The 17,314-nt window shown below is 44.3% G+C and overlaps 1 protein-coding gene across 3 annotated transcripts in view; it reads right to left on the bottom strand.

Moving 5' to 3' along the window:
• Positions 1-7,132, bottom strand: part of LOC144722563 (inactive rhomboid protein 1-like) — a 45,293-nt gene extending 38,161 nt beyond the window's left edge. Inside the window, exon 1 of one of the 3 annotated variants that reach the window (XM_078600758.1) lies at positions 6,495-7,132. The gene's annotated coding sequence lies outside the window, so the exon portion shown is untranslated. The remainder of the gene's footprint in view (positions 1-6,494) is intronic. The other 2 variants (XM_078600738.1, XM_078600748.1) reach the window with 2 other exon arrangements.
• Between the last annotated feature and the right edge of the window lie 10,182 nt (positions 7,133-17,314).

Genomic DNA, 17,314 nt, shown 5'->3' with positions numbered 1-17,314 from the left:
CCCCCCACCCCAAACTCATCTGATTAGAAATTAATTAATAAACAAGTCTTCCTTTATTTACACAAACCTCAAAGAATATTCGCAAATTGGTTTACGTTGAGGATTCCACTTTTAACTGAACATACGAATCGGCGCATTAATCTATGGCGCCTTGCCATAGATGTTGAACATGTGGTTCAACAAAATGGTTATTCACAACAACAAACCTTACAAAAACTGAAAAGTGTGCAAAGAAGTATGTACAGATGCATGCCTGGCATCACAGAGGCGGAAGGAACACACGGATGAGAGAACACACGCAGATGAATGGTATTCTCCCGACTACTAAGAAAAGTTGGGCTTGGGCAAGACGCATCGCTGGATGGCAGATCGAAGGTGAAGAATAATAATGGAGTGGCAGCTAAAAATGTAATTCACCACATAAGGTGTTTTATTGAATGGTTTTATATATATGTATGCTCAATTGGTTTACACATAACATGAGCATATCATAAAATGAAGACTAAATGTGCAGCCCTGCAATTGCTTGCTCATGTCACTACTGGACTGCTATGGGCTATGTGGCTTAAATGTGGAGGGAAAAACCCACGTGACCACGCGGAGAGAGAGAGACAAGCAGACTCCAAATATACAGCAGCAGGCGTCAGGGTTGGGATCAAACCCACGACCTCCTGTATACCAGGCGAGTTAGTTAACATCTCCTAGCCACCGTGACCCCCGCTAGCTATAATCGGGATAACATTGGGGAAAATGGCAGGACTTAATAAGCTCCTGTAGTGGGTAATTGGCCTACACTTCCACGACGGGCTGACGGTTTGGAAGAGGTTGGAGTAGCCACAACGTTTCCCCTTCTTATGCAACCGGCCAATCGACGAATTGCAGGCTTTCTATTTATACTGCCGGGTGGAATTTTATAAAGGACACTTACGGAACAGGAAAGGGCCCTTGTCATGAAATGCTGAGCATGGTTGAACTGGTACCAGCGGAAACTATAACTTCTGGTAAACTTTACGTAGTGTTTTGACCAGCACAATTGTTGTTTGAATGAGAGTCCAACTGACAACCGTCAAGCACACGTGGAAGCTTGTATTGCCTCCGAAACGTCGTGATTTTTATTTTAATTTTACTTTTATTAATTTTTATTTTTATTTTTTACCTACGTGACTTTATCGAAAAAACCTAAGAATATGAATCCTTGCAGTCACGAAAGCTTCAAATCTAGGAATAAACACACGTGTCTAGGTCACAAAATAATCCATCATTTGGTTTCACATTCTCCCCAATCGCCTTAAAAGCACCCACTCTCTCTCTCGCATTGGGCCTCGTTGGTACATTGGTGGGAGACTGCCTGGCATTGCCGGGTGTTGTTGGAGCGAGGTGCCCAGGAGATGGGAAACTTCGATCGTTACTCCTGGAATGCTTCAGTTTACCCTCCCCACCTACTGTGCATCGGTTTCCTCCCACGCCAAGCCAAGCACTTACTCATGGAAGCAGCCACACGTGCCAGTGCAAGAACGTTTTGCTTCGAGAATCTCGAAACTCGACGAGCCTTTTCCGATTCAATAAGTTGGCATGATTATTGAACGAATGCGTTATGATACAACTGTTATGGAATGTGGTAGCTGGCGCGTGCCATTCTCTGGGTTACGTAACCGAAACCTGCCAGGCTGAAGCGATAGCGCGCTGGCTACTGCACTGCTGCTGTGAACCCGACGAACCGAGTTCTATCTCGGACAAGGCGAACGTCAGCGGCGAGAACCGGTCCTGGGCTACCCCGTTCCCCCCCTCCTGTCAATTTCAACAACCGGCACTGACCCAGCACGGTGAAGTACGGTCAAATTAACCCCCCATGGTTGACAGAGCATGGGGAGGCGTTCGCCTGGCCGTGAATTGACGGAAAGCTGTTCGACCATTGTTAATCAATTATTATTACATTAAATTTTGATTTAAAGCTTTCGTGACTGCAGGGATTCATATTCTTGGTTCTTTCGGTAAAGTCACGTAGAAGGGAAATAAATAAATACAAAACAATAAAAATTCTCACGACGTTTCGACTGCAACACAAGCAATCATCATCAGGTGTGAAACCAAGAATATTATTACATTCACAAGCCATCCTTTCAGTTGCCCTCTATTACTCGACTTTAAATGGTGAAAATGTAAAACCTTTCAAAGCTGTTATGAGTCAATTACATGTCCAGTGCACATTTCGATGGTGCTCCGTAAAACGTTACACGGATTCATGTGCACGGATAACTTCCACGGTCGCTACTCGAGGTTTCCGCGGTTGTGTTGTACAGTTCTTCTACGGTGCTTTTAGGGTTGGCCTGCGCGCTGTTCGTCACGAGCTCAGATCCCCTTCAGGAAATTAAGAAATTGCCGGTACGTGGAGCAAAACGTCGGACAACGTGCTGGACAACACGTGGGGTACTAATCCGAAAACAATCGAGGGTTATTTTCTATTTGGACTAAATCATGAATTGTTCACATTAAAAAGAGACCGCTGTCTGGGAATGTACAGCAGCCACTCGTCTCTGTAATTGTTTGTCAAACAAATGCCAAGAGCACCGATGGCCATAACGCAGACTTTAACAGCACACACGTGTTTCGGCGCACACGTGTTTCGGCACACACGCACGCTGTGGTCAGTCTTCGGGGCAGTGGCAGTGAAAGAACGAAATTTAGTCGATGCGTAATGTACCAAAGGAAGTCACTCATGACGATGTTTAAAGTTCCCAGGCCCATGTGCTGCTGGCTTTCATAAATGTTTAGTAATACGGCATTTAGTGCAACTCCACGCGGGGTTATGACAAGGTATGCACTGTGCAATCATGCAAGTTAAAAAGTCCCATCACCTAAAAAGAGGAAAATGTAATTAAATTTAATTGGTCAGTTTATGGATTGCAATGTTTTTAGTGGCAAATGTGTGTATGTTTGTATGTTTATTAAATGTATAACAATGTTCAGCCCTTTTTCCATACACTGCAAATGAAGGTCCTCCCTGTGCCGTGATGGTGGTGAGGATTGCTTGATCATACTTCCCCATGCTGGTCTATGCAGATAGGTGAAGGGCGAGTTCAGATTCGCCGGCTTCGTAACAGAGTGTACCAACCACTGCACCACTGCTCCCCCATGTACTAATATTGGCTTACCCAGTACCTCTACGTGTGCGTATATATACACACGACATATATGTACGATGCAAATCTAGTCATTCCCAATTCACCAGTGGAATCAGGCCTCCCAACACTTTGTTGTTCTGGGGTTTTATTGACGAGGCTTCACCACACGGATCGGTGTGCGTTGGTGAAGGAGTGGTGCGAGAACAGTTCCCACATCACTTGACACTGATGTCAGCCATGGTCAGGATTCAAACTCGGGTCGCTCACCACTGTGACACACCCGCCTCCATCCCTGACGTTGGAACAGAAACAGGCTGACATAACAAAACTTAAAACAGGCAGCTTCCAGCAGACACTGCCCTGCACTGACCGAGAAGTTTGTTGCAACAGCAGGAATTGTCACTCGGACCAACGCGGTCTGGATGAACCCTATTCTGAGATTGCAATCTACTCTGTTGTTGACATTTGTGTTTGTATTAGCATTCCGATTGCTTGAGGCGTGCATGTTTGTTTATGTGCCAATGACTGCCAACGTAACTTACTGTAGTAGGTTAGAAGCAATTTTTTTTATTAATAGCCGACATTATCAACATGCAGGAAGTATTAATTGCCGTAGGTTAGCGCGATTGTGCCGTATGTGCCGTGCGATGGGTCTGAGTTTATGCCCCGTGTTCGGCACGATTTTATGACATTTCCCTCCACATGCCCGAGAACTTCGTCCGAAACTGAGCTCTCCTCTAAGGAAGCTTTCCAAGCACGTGAAGCCGAAACGTCGGATTGCTGTGCCAGACAAACAACATGCTACAACCCAAAGGTAAAAAAAAACCCATCAAAGCCAAGTTGGACTTTAGCAACACATTTATATAATTCCAAGACACTAATTGTTGTCAAAACTGTTACTGACATAACTGTGTTAAGTGCCAAGCGTCAACTTTGGCCAGACACACACAATCTTGGGTCACTCACAGTCCGTGGTTGTTAATGTGGAATTTAAGAGATTGTGTGGGGGTGGTCTGGGTGTGCTTGAACCAATTACTCAACCTTTAACAGCAAGGGAGCTAAACCCCTTTGTTTTTCTGCCACTTCAATGATGTCATATCAGAACAATAATCTAGTTTTCTGTATGGCTTTGTGTTTTTGCGTATAATATTTGGGATAATTACATTCCATAGTTAGGGCCTATACAAAAATTCCAATTTGGGGATCGTTTTCAGGTTCCCAACAAATCCATGTGGTTTCACACACTTACTACTCCTAGAGCATACCAAAGTTGAGCTCCTCTTATCCGCCGTGATGTGGGGGACGGACATTGCGGATCCTATTATCTGCGATGTTATCCACTAATTTTACTCCACTTATCTGCAAAGAGAATTTCTGATGGTAGGGATATTAGGAGCCAGTTTGACACGTCGGCTTTCGTGACCAATATTATTCATAATACAAGTTTTTTTTGGGTTAGATCGCGTTAGTGAAAATGTGTCGTTAACCCGCCGCCACCCGAAACAGCCAATAAGGTTTGTCACATATTCTTGGTTCTTTCGGCAAAGTCACGTAGAAGGGAAATGATAAAATAATATAAATATTAAACAATATTGTTTTATATAGGGAAATAATAAAATAAGTATAAAACAATATATTTTATATTTATGTTATTTTATTATTTCCCTTCTACGTGACTTTACCGAAAGAACCAAGAATATGAATACCTGCAGTCACGAAAGCTTTAAATCAAAATTTAAGGTTTGTCACGTAAAATAAACCGTGCCAATTCGTTATTTTTTCAGCCCACCGGTGTGTTGGAGAGTGTATCCACAACAGTTACAATGTTGCCACAATTCTGCAAAATTGCCCGATGATGCTGGATGTAATTACCAGCGAAACATCTCAATACTCACAAATTGTAAAAATGTTGTGAGTTGACTCTCCAACACACCGGTGGGCTGCACTAATAACGAATTGGCACGTTTTGTTTACGTGACGAACCTTGCCGGTTCGCTGTATCGGGTGGTGTTGGGTTAACGACACATTTATACTTGAGAGATCTAACCCAAGAAACCTTCATTGTGAATATTAGGGGCCAGATGAGTTTTCACAAACGCTGGCTCCCGTGGAAACGAGGAGCCATGGGTAATGGGGTCGCGAACGTGACCTTTAATTCGAGGTACTTTCACAAGTGAGAAGGCATATGTCTGTCACTTTACGTTTTAAGAGCAAACACGAGCTGGCAATGCCTAGGCAAGAACAATCCCCGGGAGTTGTAACATTTGAGATGACAAAGTGGACTTTAATACTTCTCTCGAGTGGACATTTTCAAGAAAATACGATGTGTGGCCCTCCCATCGTGGCGAGCAGAGAATTACAATGCACTGACCTTTGTCCTAGGGGCAACGATCATTTGACTCGGATGTACATTTTAACATATGGAACGACGATTCAACTGTTGGGGTAACATTCTACTTTTGTTGGGCAAAAAGTCTCATGCGAGACATTTTGCAATTGTATTGCAGATGAATATGGAACGGTGCGATTATTAGACACCGAATACATTATGGAGGATTAGTATTTCACCACCGTGCTGTGTTCATGAATTCATAATACCGTGCATCACCTCGGAACTCAATTATTATAATTCACGTATTTATCCAGGAAAGTAACAACTGCGTCGTGGGATATTTATTTCAGGAAGGTACTTGATTCGGCTTAATTCTAAGCTGTTTCCACCCAATTAACGAGTGCCTATGCAGGTGGCAGGAGAAACCTCACACGCGCGAAGGCGCAACGCCCTGTCCCCGCACAGATGGAAACAGATGGCGATTTGCCCCCCTTTCCCCGACGATCCAGGGGGTGTGGGGCAACCTCGGGGAGAAGGGAGTTTCGCAACATCGGTGTGCGGCTGTCAACACAACGCTCGCCTTACGATAAACTCCAACGAGAGTGTGTGTGTGTGTCACCTTGTGTCCAAGTGTGCGACAAGCAGCTAACGAGTGTGACTTTGGATCGAGTGAAGTTGACACTCGACCATGCACAGCGGTGGCTTCAGCCCCGCGTACACGCCCGGTGTGCTCGCCACTGAATGACTTTGCTCTTTGATGTGAAAGCCGGTTAAACACTCACACGCGCGCACACGTGCCACCTAAGCTTTTACAAACGCAACGGAGAACACTTTATACCCCGCAGCGATAGGGAATCTCAGGACAGGTAGGACGCGCAGTGTAGTAACTCAACAAGCCACGCTTACCTACTTGGCAGTCAACTTTGAGAATGCTGTAAGTCAAAGTGCCGTCAAGTTCGAGACGACTCCGTGACGAGAGACGGACAGAGAGAGAGAGAAGAGCAGGCAGCATCAGCAGCAGCAGACTCCGGGCTACTCACCTCCGTCCGGCAGAGCCTTGGGGGTCTTTCGCTGAGGTTCGCGTCACCTTCGCCTCGCCGTGTACAGCTCTGCTTTCATCCTTGAGTTTGTCGTTGTTGAACGCTGGCAACTTAGGCCCCGAGACGTGGCTCTCTCTCGCTCTCTCGCTCTCCCTGTCGGTCGTACAGCAGCAGCAGCAGCACGCTGCTCTTGCTTGGGCCAGTCTGGACTGGCCCCGGTTGCCACGAGAGGGGTGAGCGGGTGGAGTGGCTGCAGCACAGGATGATGCTGCCCCGTGCGCGTGGCGACGGGGTGGAACACCGGGAGCCTTGAGCACAACGAGCCTCACTCACGGACCATGAGTTTGGGGAGGGGGGAGTGCCTAGGCCATGGAACTTTTCATTAAATATTTTATTTCTTTTTCTTCTTCTGCTGCTGCTGCTGCTTCGTTTTCCCTTCCTGCTTGGGTTGCGAGTGGCTGGGCCGAGCCCGCGAGGGGAAGGACCCAAACCACGCGTGTGCTCTGGGTGGCAGCAGTTGCTCGCACGGGCTCCTCCTATTTCCCCATTCACAAATGCACATACCGGCCGCCAGACGCGGGCTGTCACATGCACTCGATGACTCATGTGGGAAGCCCTCCTCGTCCGTACGCTCCACACGCACACACACCCCAACCCACACACACACACCCCACCCACCCCTCGCTCTCTGTCTCTCTCTCTCTCCCCCTGCAACCACGTCGCTAAGTGACTTTTCACAGACCTGTTTTAAGGTTGTCCCCTAACCGGGCAGCATTCCTGTCCAGAAGTCCCACAGAAGAATCTTGTCTCGCAAAGACATGCCGTGAACTCGCACTTCGATAACGGTTACAGCTACAAAAGGAGCGTGCTTTTTTTGTACACATATTGAACATTTAGATTGTTGGCAGTCTGTAAATGTCACGTTTATTTTTAAACGCAGTTTTAAATGTTCTAAAATACAGTTAAAGTGGCATTATTTAATCCAGGAAAGAATTTTCTCTCACGTTTTAGTCAACTAGTTGGAATCTCTCCTGATTATAATAAAAATACCATCGTGTATGTCATGTTTGATGGAATGTGCTTCAGACTACACCCACAGAGCTCATTCGTATCACGGAGAGACAACAACAACAACGAGATCAGTAGGCTGTTACTTAATGGCACTTATGGTGGCTAATATGTAAAATGTCCAAGTCGGTCCAACACGTTGTCCTGAAGAAATGATGCAATACGCGAGCCGTCTGACAAGGTGTGAAACACATTTCATGAATGTCCTGAGCGGTACTTGAATTCATATATTTCTTGTTCACAAAACTACAACTAGATGATGCAATGTGATAATTGCATAAATTATAGTATTACTTTTTTTGAAAATCCCATTCATTAAGTCTAAAGCGTACATGAATAATAATACATTTTTAGCCTTTTGCCAATCTACTGATAGATTATGGTCTCCCCAACCATGACGGTTATGTACGTTTTGACCATACTTCACCATTCTGGTCATTGTGGGTTGGTGAGGGGGGGGGGCATGATGTTAACCTCGCTGCGTTATCAAACTAAAGTTTTCTCTTTGCGAGTACAGTACTGCACACTTGTTATCACTCCACCAATTCGCTTGTGCGAAACCTAAAAATACTCAACATATATGTTTCTTGGCCCGTGAGTAGTTGGGCATTCGTAATTATGGCAGTTGATTTATATCGCCCCAAATACATCACGATGTTACCGCTCGTTAGATTCCATGTATCTGCGGTAGTAATCTTAGTGCAGCGTTTGAAAATACTGTTGATGTATGGATACAATAAAATTGAGCAATTGTTGTGTAATGGAAGTGTCACGGTTGCAACACGTGATTTGAACAAGTCTTTCGTTGGCACTTGCACCTTACTTAATGAGTTGGGTTTTCAAACGTGGTAGATCACATTTTAATCCCGTATACTTGGCATTGAATAACTGCTGAAGAGCAGACTAACAAATGTGTATGTAAGCCGGTGTTGAGTGGTTCAAGGTCATACGTTTAAATACGACCGGGATGTGGCAGGTGCCCGGCAATGTTTTTTTTAGTCTCATAATAGCTCTGGGGTGGAGCGGTGGCGCTGTGGTTAGTGCGTGGCGCTGTGAACCTGGTGACCTGAATTTGGTTCCTGACCACGGTTAACATCAGTGGTGAATGGTATCTGCACTGTTCCTGAGTAGCCCCTTTTCACCAACGCACACTGACCAGCGTGGTGAAGTATGGTCAAACAACCCCGGTGGCTTGGGGCCTTCATCCAGCGCGCGAATTTAAACATTTGTGTATTTTATTTTATTAATTTACATTTCTGTTTGCTTGACAACAGCTCCTAAATGTGCGAGAAGTCCAATTTTGGTTTACCACCACGCAGTTTGTCACGGTTGTGATGTTATGAGCTTTGCCCTCCAGATGCGTATTCCTGTTGCATCTCGTGTTGTCCCGCATTGTCCGACGTTTCGCTCCACGTGCTGGGAGCCTCTTTAGCTGTAAATATTTATTAGTTAACAAAAAGATCCCCCGGGAGGTGGAGTGGAGTCATCAGACATCGTGCTGGTGGGTCACGGTACACAGCTACCTATGCGGGCTGCCTGCATCGGCAGTGTGGCATCACGCGTGTCAGCATTACTACGTACATAACACAGATTTTTTTGGTTAGATCGCGTAAATATGTTAATGTGTCGTTAAACCCGCCACCAACGTAAACAGAACATGCCAATTCGTCACGAGTACAGCAACACCGGTGTGTTGGAGAGCCAAACCACAACATTTACAATCTGAGTACGACGTTTGGCCAGTAATTACAACTAGCTTAATCAGGCGACAGCCAGATTTGTGGAGAAGTCCACCTACGTACCTTGGTGGTTGGTGGTGTTTTCCGAAAAGAGCTCCACAGAGTCTAATAGCAAGATCCATGAGACAATCCTCGACTCGCGCGGAGGGGTCGACGGGATGACGTGGGGTGTGCTCGCGAGTCGGAACGACTGGTATGCTTTGATGAGATATTTTTAGCTCGGTATTTGTCATCGCGGGAGTAACTGTAACTTTAGACTCATTATGTTCATGCAAGCAATGTGTAAAATTGTTATGAAAACATTGAAAGGTCGGTTTAAAAAAAACAACTTGCTTCTGTCAAATGAAATCAGGAATTTTTTTGAAAAAAAGTATATTTAGCAAACGTATTACGGTAGAAATGTCTGCAGATTACCTTTCTGTACAAGCTTGTTTTTTTGGGGTTGTACATTAGTTTTGTGTAAATATATACAGTACTTAAACGTTAAAAAGAGCAGGGTCATGTGCTGTGTTACATACTTTAGTTTTGTACACATATATCGGCCATAATGTGGTCAGTTCACAGTTCTACACTTGCCAATGCGGTCCCAGAATTGACTTGCGTGTGTACACTTACTGTACTCAATGTGTATTTATGCCCGTGTATGCTGCAAGTTAACATACGTGAACACAATATCTTAACTCTCCCCATGTCTGTCGACCGAACACTGTGCATGTGTTCCACCACAGTTAGTCGATCGGTGTGTCGCTTGCAGCGGGGTAGAGTGGTGGCACTCCGACCTCTTACAAGAAGTCTGCCTCGTGTGGAAGAGGTCAGTAACACACTACAGGGGCTCTCTGGGGCTTCCGCTAGTGGAGATCATGCCATGTTCACCAATTCTACCCCGATCATGCTATCGGGGGCCACGGTATATAGGAGGTTGGGGGTTCGATCCCGACCCTGATACCTGTTGTATATTTGGAGTCTGCGTGTCTCTCTCCCCGTGGTCGCGTGGATTTTTCTCTGCGTCCTCCGGTTTTCCCCTCCACATTTAGAATCACGTGCATTTAGAGTGTTTGCTATCAATTTCCACGTGATGAGCTATGTATCTCAATGGGCCTTACCTGGTAAAATAAAAAAATAGTTTAGTTTTAATTTGGTTTATGGGGCCCATGACAAGAAGGATCTCTTCAGGTCCCTCCCAGAGCCACGTGACCTTTCATGATAGCGAATGGTGCTCAGAAGTAGATACTACAGAACCATCTCTTAGATCCCTTCAAGCCACCTGGTCCACACGGTAAAGGGCAGCACTTTCCCACCATTTGCGAGTAATGATTGTCGCGTGACAGTGAAACCGATATTCTCAGTTCTCTCTTAACGGGCTCCCAAATCATCCCGTCATCTACTCGCGGCACTTGTAGCTGGGTATTTTTTTTATTATTATAAATGTTGACCTAAGAGCACTCTAGAAACCTAAATCAACATAGAAGTGCTGGAATGTTTATGTCTGTTTGTGGTTTAACCATAGACAACGTGGAAAAGGAACTGCTTTGTAAACATTTGCTGTGCACACAGTAGGCTGCCTTTGGTTCAGCAACTGGTGTGGCCACAATGGGACCGTTTCCTCTATAGCCATTATCTCTGTCAGCGAGAAGAGTAATCCCACACACTCTGCTGCAGCCCCCTCTTGATCACTTCAGCCAGCAGCAAGGCTCAGTGGTTTGCCTGCATGGACTCTTTGCATGGGTCTGCAATCTCCTGGATAGTCCATCACTGTTGCTTTGCATACGAGCGGATTCCACGTCACGTGTTCCCTGATGGATGGCATGGAAAGGATAGTACCTAAAATATATTCAGTTTGAGAGATTCTTTTGTTTATATCGGCATGGCTTTTCGACCTTTTTGTATTGTGGAATCTTGTGGGCAGCATGCAAAGAAGCTACAACCTTTCACGTGGGCTCATTGAGATTGGTACTCATCTTGTGATTTTCTTTTTTATAGCTCATCGGATTCCTCCAGTATGAATGCATATTCATTTTCCTTTTAGGCTCCATCTCTGCTATGAAGAAGCACCAATTGCCGAAACATCTGCTAATATGTCTATATGTTTCTGTTGTAAGGCAGTCGTTTTGGCGAATGTGTTGGGTTTTGTTTTCGTGCAGCACCGTTTGCCAATGCAGTCTACAAATATATCATGTGTTTAAATTGTCAGCACAGGGCGAATGTGGAACAAGACTTTTGTTTTTGTGGCCACTCACTGCAAAATAATTTGACCAGCTTTTCCCAAAATTAATCAAAACTACTAAACATGTCTGGACACATTTTATGACAGAAAAACATGCATGCATGATGCTCCAGTTATCCCAAAAAAAAATAATAGGGTGCGTAAAGTCCAGACTAGCACTCAACAAAAGTGAAGAATGTGACAATTGGTTAGCTTCACAGTTGACTCGGATGTGTTTTCTTTAGAAATGTGTTACAGAGACGATGGCTTTAGATTTCGAACTCTTCAGAATGTTCTAGAACATGATCATCAACTTCAGCATGAAGGACTTCTCGCTCTCAAATTTGTTTTCAGGTTGCACCATGTGTTCGTATGTGTGGATGTTGAACTTCTTTCGCACCAAATATAACAAACCGCGTTAATCGGAGGTGTGGGGGAAAGGATGACAAACTAAACACAAAAAGCAGTTTCCAAGAAATTTGTTGTCAATCTATGATGTCCGACATTTCGCTCGTCAGCTCCCATCGCTGTATGTATGTATGTATGTTGAACTTCTTTCGCACCGTATGTAGCCAACCGTGCTAATCGGAGTTGAACCTTCAGACATCATACCGAACAGCACTGGGTACAACCCAAAGCACATTGGAAAGCTAGTTGTTGGAATTCCTTTGGGAAGAATATGGTGAGTGGGTTTGTGGAGCTGTGTTGATGTTCAATCTGAAGTTGGGGATAGTGAAGGGAGGGAAAGGCAGGCAGAATTCAAGGGTAGAAAGATATTTCGGCAGCTGCACCCAAATGAAAGACGCTCCTTAGTTTGTACAGTGCTTGCAATGGCATCTCTTCATGCGTGTTCCGAATGCTGCTGCTGCCCTTAAAATTAGGAGCCACGTGTAATTCAGTGCACTAATGAGTCGCTGGAACATGTGGAAGGTTGATCTGCCTGGTGGGAGATTATGCACTCTCGTTTAATGTACAGAGTTGTCTGGAATAAAATTGCATATTTTAAAGATGCAGTAACTGGGATGACATTTTAGTAGTATTTTAATGAGGTCAAAACTAATCACAAATAGAGATCGGGTAATGGGCTAAATCATAAATTGACAAATTTATGTGATAATTTTGTTGCCAAAAAAAATCTCAATTAAGCCCAAAGACTTAATTTCAAGAGAGCTTTGCTATAGCCTGATCGGTTAGTTCCTTGATTTGAGTCGTGTTGGTTGAGTAATCGTAACGCAATCGTTGGTTTAATGCACACAATGGGTATTCAAGGTAAATGCGAAGCCATAAGATTGCTTGTTGGCTGAAAGGCCTCCACTAGACCAGGGCGATCGGCAACCAAAATAACGAGAAGATAATTTTTTTTTCGAATTTGATAAAAAAAAATCCTCAATATTTCAAGAGCCACATTGCATGTGAATATGAGACGGTGATCCTTAATAAATAACGGTCACGAAGCAGTCATTAGAGAGCCGCATGCGGCTCCAGAGCCACAGACTGCCAACCCCTGCGCTAGAAGGAGGTATGCAGAGTCCTTTGAGAGTGTACGCTGGCCTACGATTTCACACTGGGGCAGGAGTCTGGGAATACCCACACTTTACACTACCACACTCCATCTAAACTGCGGGACCCCGTTCAACGCAAAAACAAAAACGATACTGAACACAATCTCATTATGCGAGCGGTGTTTGGAAAATTACGTATTAGCAGAACGCCGTCATGCGTCCCTGTGTATAACTATATATGTGGGCGACGCGGTGGTGAGATGTTAACTCCCTCGCCTGGTATGCAGGAGGTCGAGGGTTCGATCCCTACCCTGACAACGCCTGTATATTTAGAGTTTGCAAGTCTCTCTCTCCCCCGTGGCCACGTGGATTTTTCTCCAGATCCTCCGCATTGAGAAACACACGTTTAGAGTATTTGGCTGCTGTAAATTTCCACATGATAAGCCACTTTGTTGAGCTATCGTTTGTGGCCAGGTCGCTTCTTGAAAAGAGCTACATAGCTCAGTGGGCCTAACCTGGTAAAATACAAAATAGTTTCGTTTCGGTTACATATCTATGTTTTGAGGCCACCAGAGAGAGCGTGTCCACCCTGATTAGGGCAGACCCTGTGGATGCACACGCACAATGGAATTCTAGTGGCACACACCCCAGGGAAGAAGCCAAATGGTGGGGAATGATTGCACGAGAAAGCCACAGTTAAGGCTGACTAAAATGACTCGTCAATGTTATCTTGGAATGCAGACATCAGACACCAGACTTCCTACGACTGCTGTTTTTTGTGCATAACAATCGTCTGTTTCGCATTGTGCATACATGTTGCCATTGTGGTCTTCGCGAGAGATAGGGGACCGCTCGCGTTCGTTACATTAGCCAGAGTCGCCCGGTGAACGACTGAGATGCCCAACTCCTGTGTGCTCCTCTTGATTCTCTTTTAATATTTTGCAGAGCCTACGCCGATTTATAGCGGAAATTTCATTCCTTTTTGGTGAGTAAGTACTGAATCGGAGCTTAATTGTAATTTTCAATTATGTAAACTTCTTCACACATTTTGGTGAGTGTTTTCAGCTAAAATAACTAAAAAGTAAAGTTTTCCCTCGAAAATGTTTCATGTATTGTCAGTTAAAACATTAACATTGTGGGGGTATTTACACGTATTCTCGATTGTTCTGAGCTTTTTTTCATCTTCGCCATGCAATCGTTTGTTTTTCAGTGTAGAGACAATAACACATTGTCGGAGGGAAAAAAACCCATTAAAATAATATCAAGATTAACAGATTAAAACATTATTTTTGCCTGTAAAGGCTCTCTTACAAGTGACAAAATAGGCGCACCCAGCAACTGGAGTTCTATGAACATGTGTTTTTCCATCAGATTCCACGGAGACTACTCAAGTTTATTTTTTTTGCTTAAAGGAAATGGGCGGGCCCTTATGCCTGTTGCACAAACATATTTTCTGTGTTCAGAACAAAGGCATAAGGTATTATAAAGTATTGGTCAATTATTCCTTTTAAATTAGCATCTTGTAAATTTTAAAGGGATGGTCCCTGGTATTGTGCCTTGACAAAAACACAAATATCACATTGGGACATGCGATATTTCACATGTGACTTCGTAAATATGTATTCTTAGTCGGACTATTTTTTGATCTTGAACATTAAATCCAACATGTAAACATCACGAAGAGCAATGGAATGATAAGAAACATTGTAATGGAAACCAAACTGCTTACAGGATAAAAGTACCAGACTAAATGCATACTGTTGTCAAAATCGCAAGCGGTAGAAATGTAATCAAAGCAAAATTACAAATAGCCTATGAACAAAAAACAAGAATGTGCCCAATCCCATCAGAACTCTGAATCTAAGCAGGCGTGAGCCTGGATATTGTTTGGGTGACCACTATTGTATGATAAACACGTGCAGTAGTAGAGGGCAGTGGAGCCACATCCATTGTGGTTCTGCACTCACATTCCACCTTCACCAACCCGCACTGACCAGCGTGGTGAAGTATGGTCACATAACCCTCACAGTCTGCACGGTGTGGGGAGGCTCTCATCCAGCAGTGGATTGGCAGAACTGGCTGTACATGTACACGGACAAAATTACAGCAACAGAAATAAAACAGTGTCAGAACAGGCTGAAGTTTTTCCTCGCAACATCTGCATTTTGACGCTGAAGGCTTTCGCAACCAATATTATTCATAATTCATGTCTTTTTTGGGGGGGTTAAATTGTGTAAATATAAATGTGTCGTTAACCCGCAACCATCCGACACAGCCAATGAGTAAGGTTTGTCACGTAAACAAAACCTGCCGATTCGGGCGAATTGTCTCGAAAATTCGCCCAGTGGTGCTGCATGTGATCATCAAATTGTAAATGTTGTGGACTTACTCCCCAACACACCGGTGGTGGGCTGAAGTAGTCACTAATTGGGCGCGTTTTTCTGACGTGACAGACCTTATTAATTGGCTGTGTCGGGTGGTGGCAGGTTTAACGACACATTTATATTCACGCAATCTAACCTCCCCCCCCCCCAAAAAAAAAAACCTTTATTACGAAAAGTATGCATTGCTGGGTTACCGAAATAATAATTTCCAAAATCCAGTTACTAACAACGTACAGTAAAATCAAACAGCGCGGTTAACAAGCCAGCCAATAAATGCCCTCCCTGGCACCTCCTGTCGGCGAGGGCCTTTTTATTCATCCTCGCGTGATTCACGGCGGCACATTTCAAGACCCCCGTCGCTTCACCCGCGCTAACGCCCGCCAAGTCGGTGTCCTTGTGACTGACACACGCTGCTCTCGTCTTCGCCGTTGTATTTTGATGCAACGGTTGCCGTTGGTGGTTTTATGGTGACGTGGATACGTTTTGATGTTGATACAGTGAAATCGCTTTTAAACGCGACGCGCATGTATAAATTACACTGGTCAACAAAAAAAACAATTCTGGCCTGGACTTTTGCAGCTGTTTTAGACTAATTTCAGGGTGCTGATTCCAAATCTGATCTCAGATTTGCTCTATCACATCTCATTTTTATATATCGGCATATCCCATTTTCATTGATTTTACCCGAAATTAACTGTGTGTTTATAATATAATTTTATGTAGATATCCACATTTATTTAATATTTTTCTTCTGCAGTTTTTATAGAAAATGCAATATTTGATATCTCAAAAACCTGATGTGATAGACAAAACTGATGCCAGATTTGGAATCAGCACTCCAAAATTACCTTAACACTGTTGGAATACCTTATGCCAGAAGAAGTGTGTTGACCGGTGTTATATTTGTAATTCTGACAGGAGAGATTAGACAGCCCAGTACTGTATTGAAAACCAAGTTACAAGTTCTAGTGACTGCTTCCTTTAATTCCCTTCCTGCAAGCACGTGGACAACTGCACGTTAAAGGTGCAATTCTGAAATTTCGCTCTCGTGTCTCTGCTGGCGGAAGGGCCTCCCCCTAGAGTGGGCTCTAGACAGCCCCTCTCCAGGGTGTTTGGCCTACTCTTCCATGCAGAATTACCAAAGGTAGGCCATATCATTTTTTTCCATCTCCCACTCTCTGCCAAGTCAACCCCGTCGGCTGCTCCTGAGATGGCGAGGAGGTGGCTGGCCTGCCTGAGACAGGGATGGCCCCTTTGGCCTGGTCTCGTTTTCTGTCATTCATTAACTCTTTCCTCCGGGACAATTTCAGGGTCAAGGACTTTCCCTCGGTGATCCGACGAGCCGTGAAATATGATCAGGAACACGGTGCCTCCCACCCCCTGTGTTTACGTCAGGCTTTCATGTCCAGATGGCAGTGAATATAGATAACCATTTACACATTTCAAAGTTAAAATTATAATAGCAACACAATAAACAGGGACGGTAAGTGTTGTACGACACACGCGCGTACGTCTATTGAACTTCTTTTGCACCGTACGTAACCAAACCGTGCTAATCGGAGGTGACCAAATTAAGCACCAAAATAAGAATTTAATTGTTTAAAAGTTAATTCTATTAAGTAGCATATTAGCATAATGAATGGGTGAGACTGGAGGAGGTGTTGATCAAGGCGATTACGGTAAATCCCTGGGGTAAAAAAACAAAAAACTGGGAGCCCACGGGGGTTAGAGAGACACCAGCATCTGCATGTCGGTTTGGGTATGAAATGTGGTCAGAGTGCGTGCAATGTAACAGGCAGTCATCAGGGGATTGGCGTCACGGGAGACTGCAGTGTGACCCAATTAAGGCTGTTTCTAACATTATTACAGTATGATTTCGTAAAGTTATAGTCATGCAAAATCGAACTAATCAAGAGTATTCATG

Source organism: Lampetra planeri, chromosome 1 (assembly GCF_965212315.1).
Source record: "Lampetra planeri chromosome 1, kcLamPlan1.2.h2, whole genome shotgun sequence".
NCBI lineage: Eukaryota > Metazoa > Chordata > Hyperoartia > Petromyzontiformes > Petromyzontidae > Lampetra > Lampetra planeri.
Note: the sequence above shows the minus strand (reverse complement) of the source record. Positions and strands in the feature narration are given on the sequence as shown.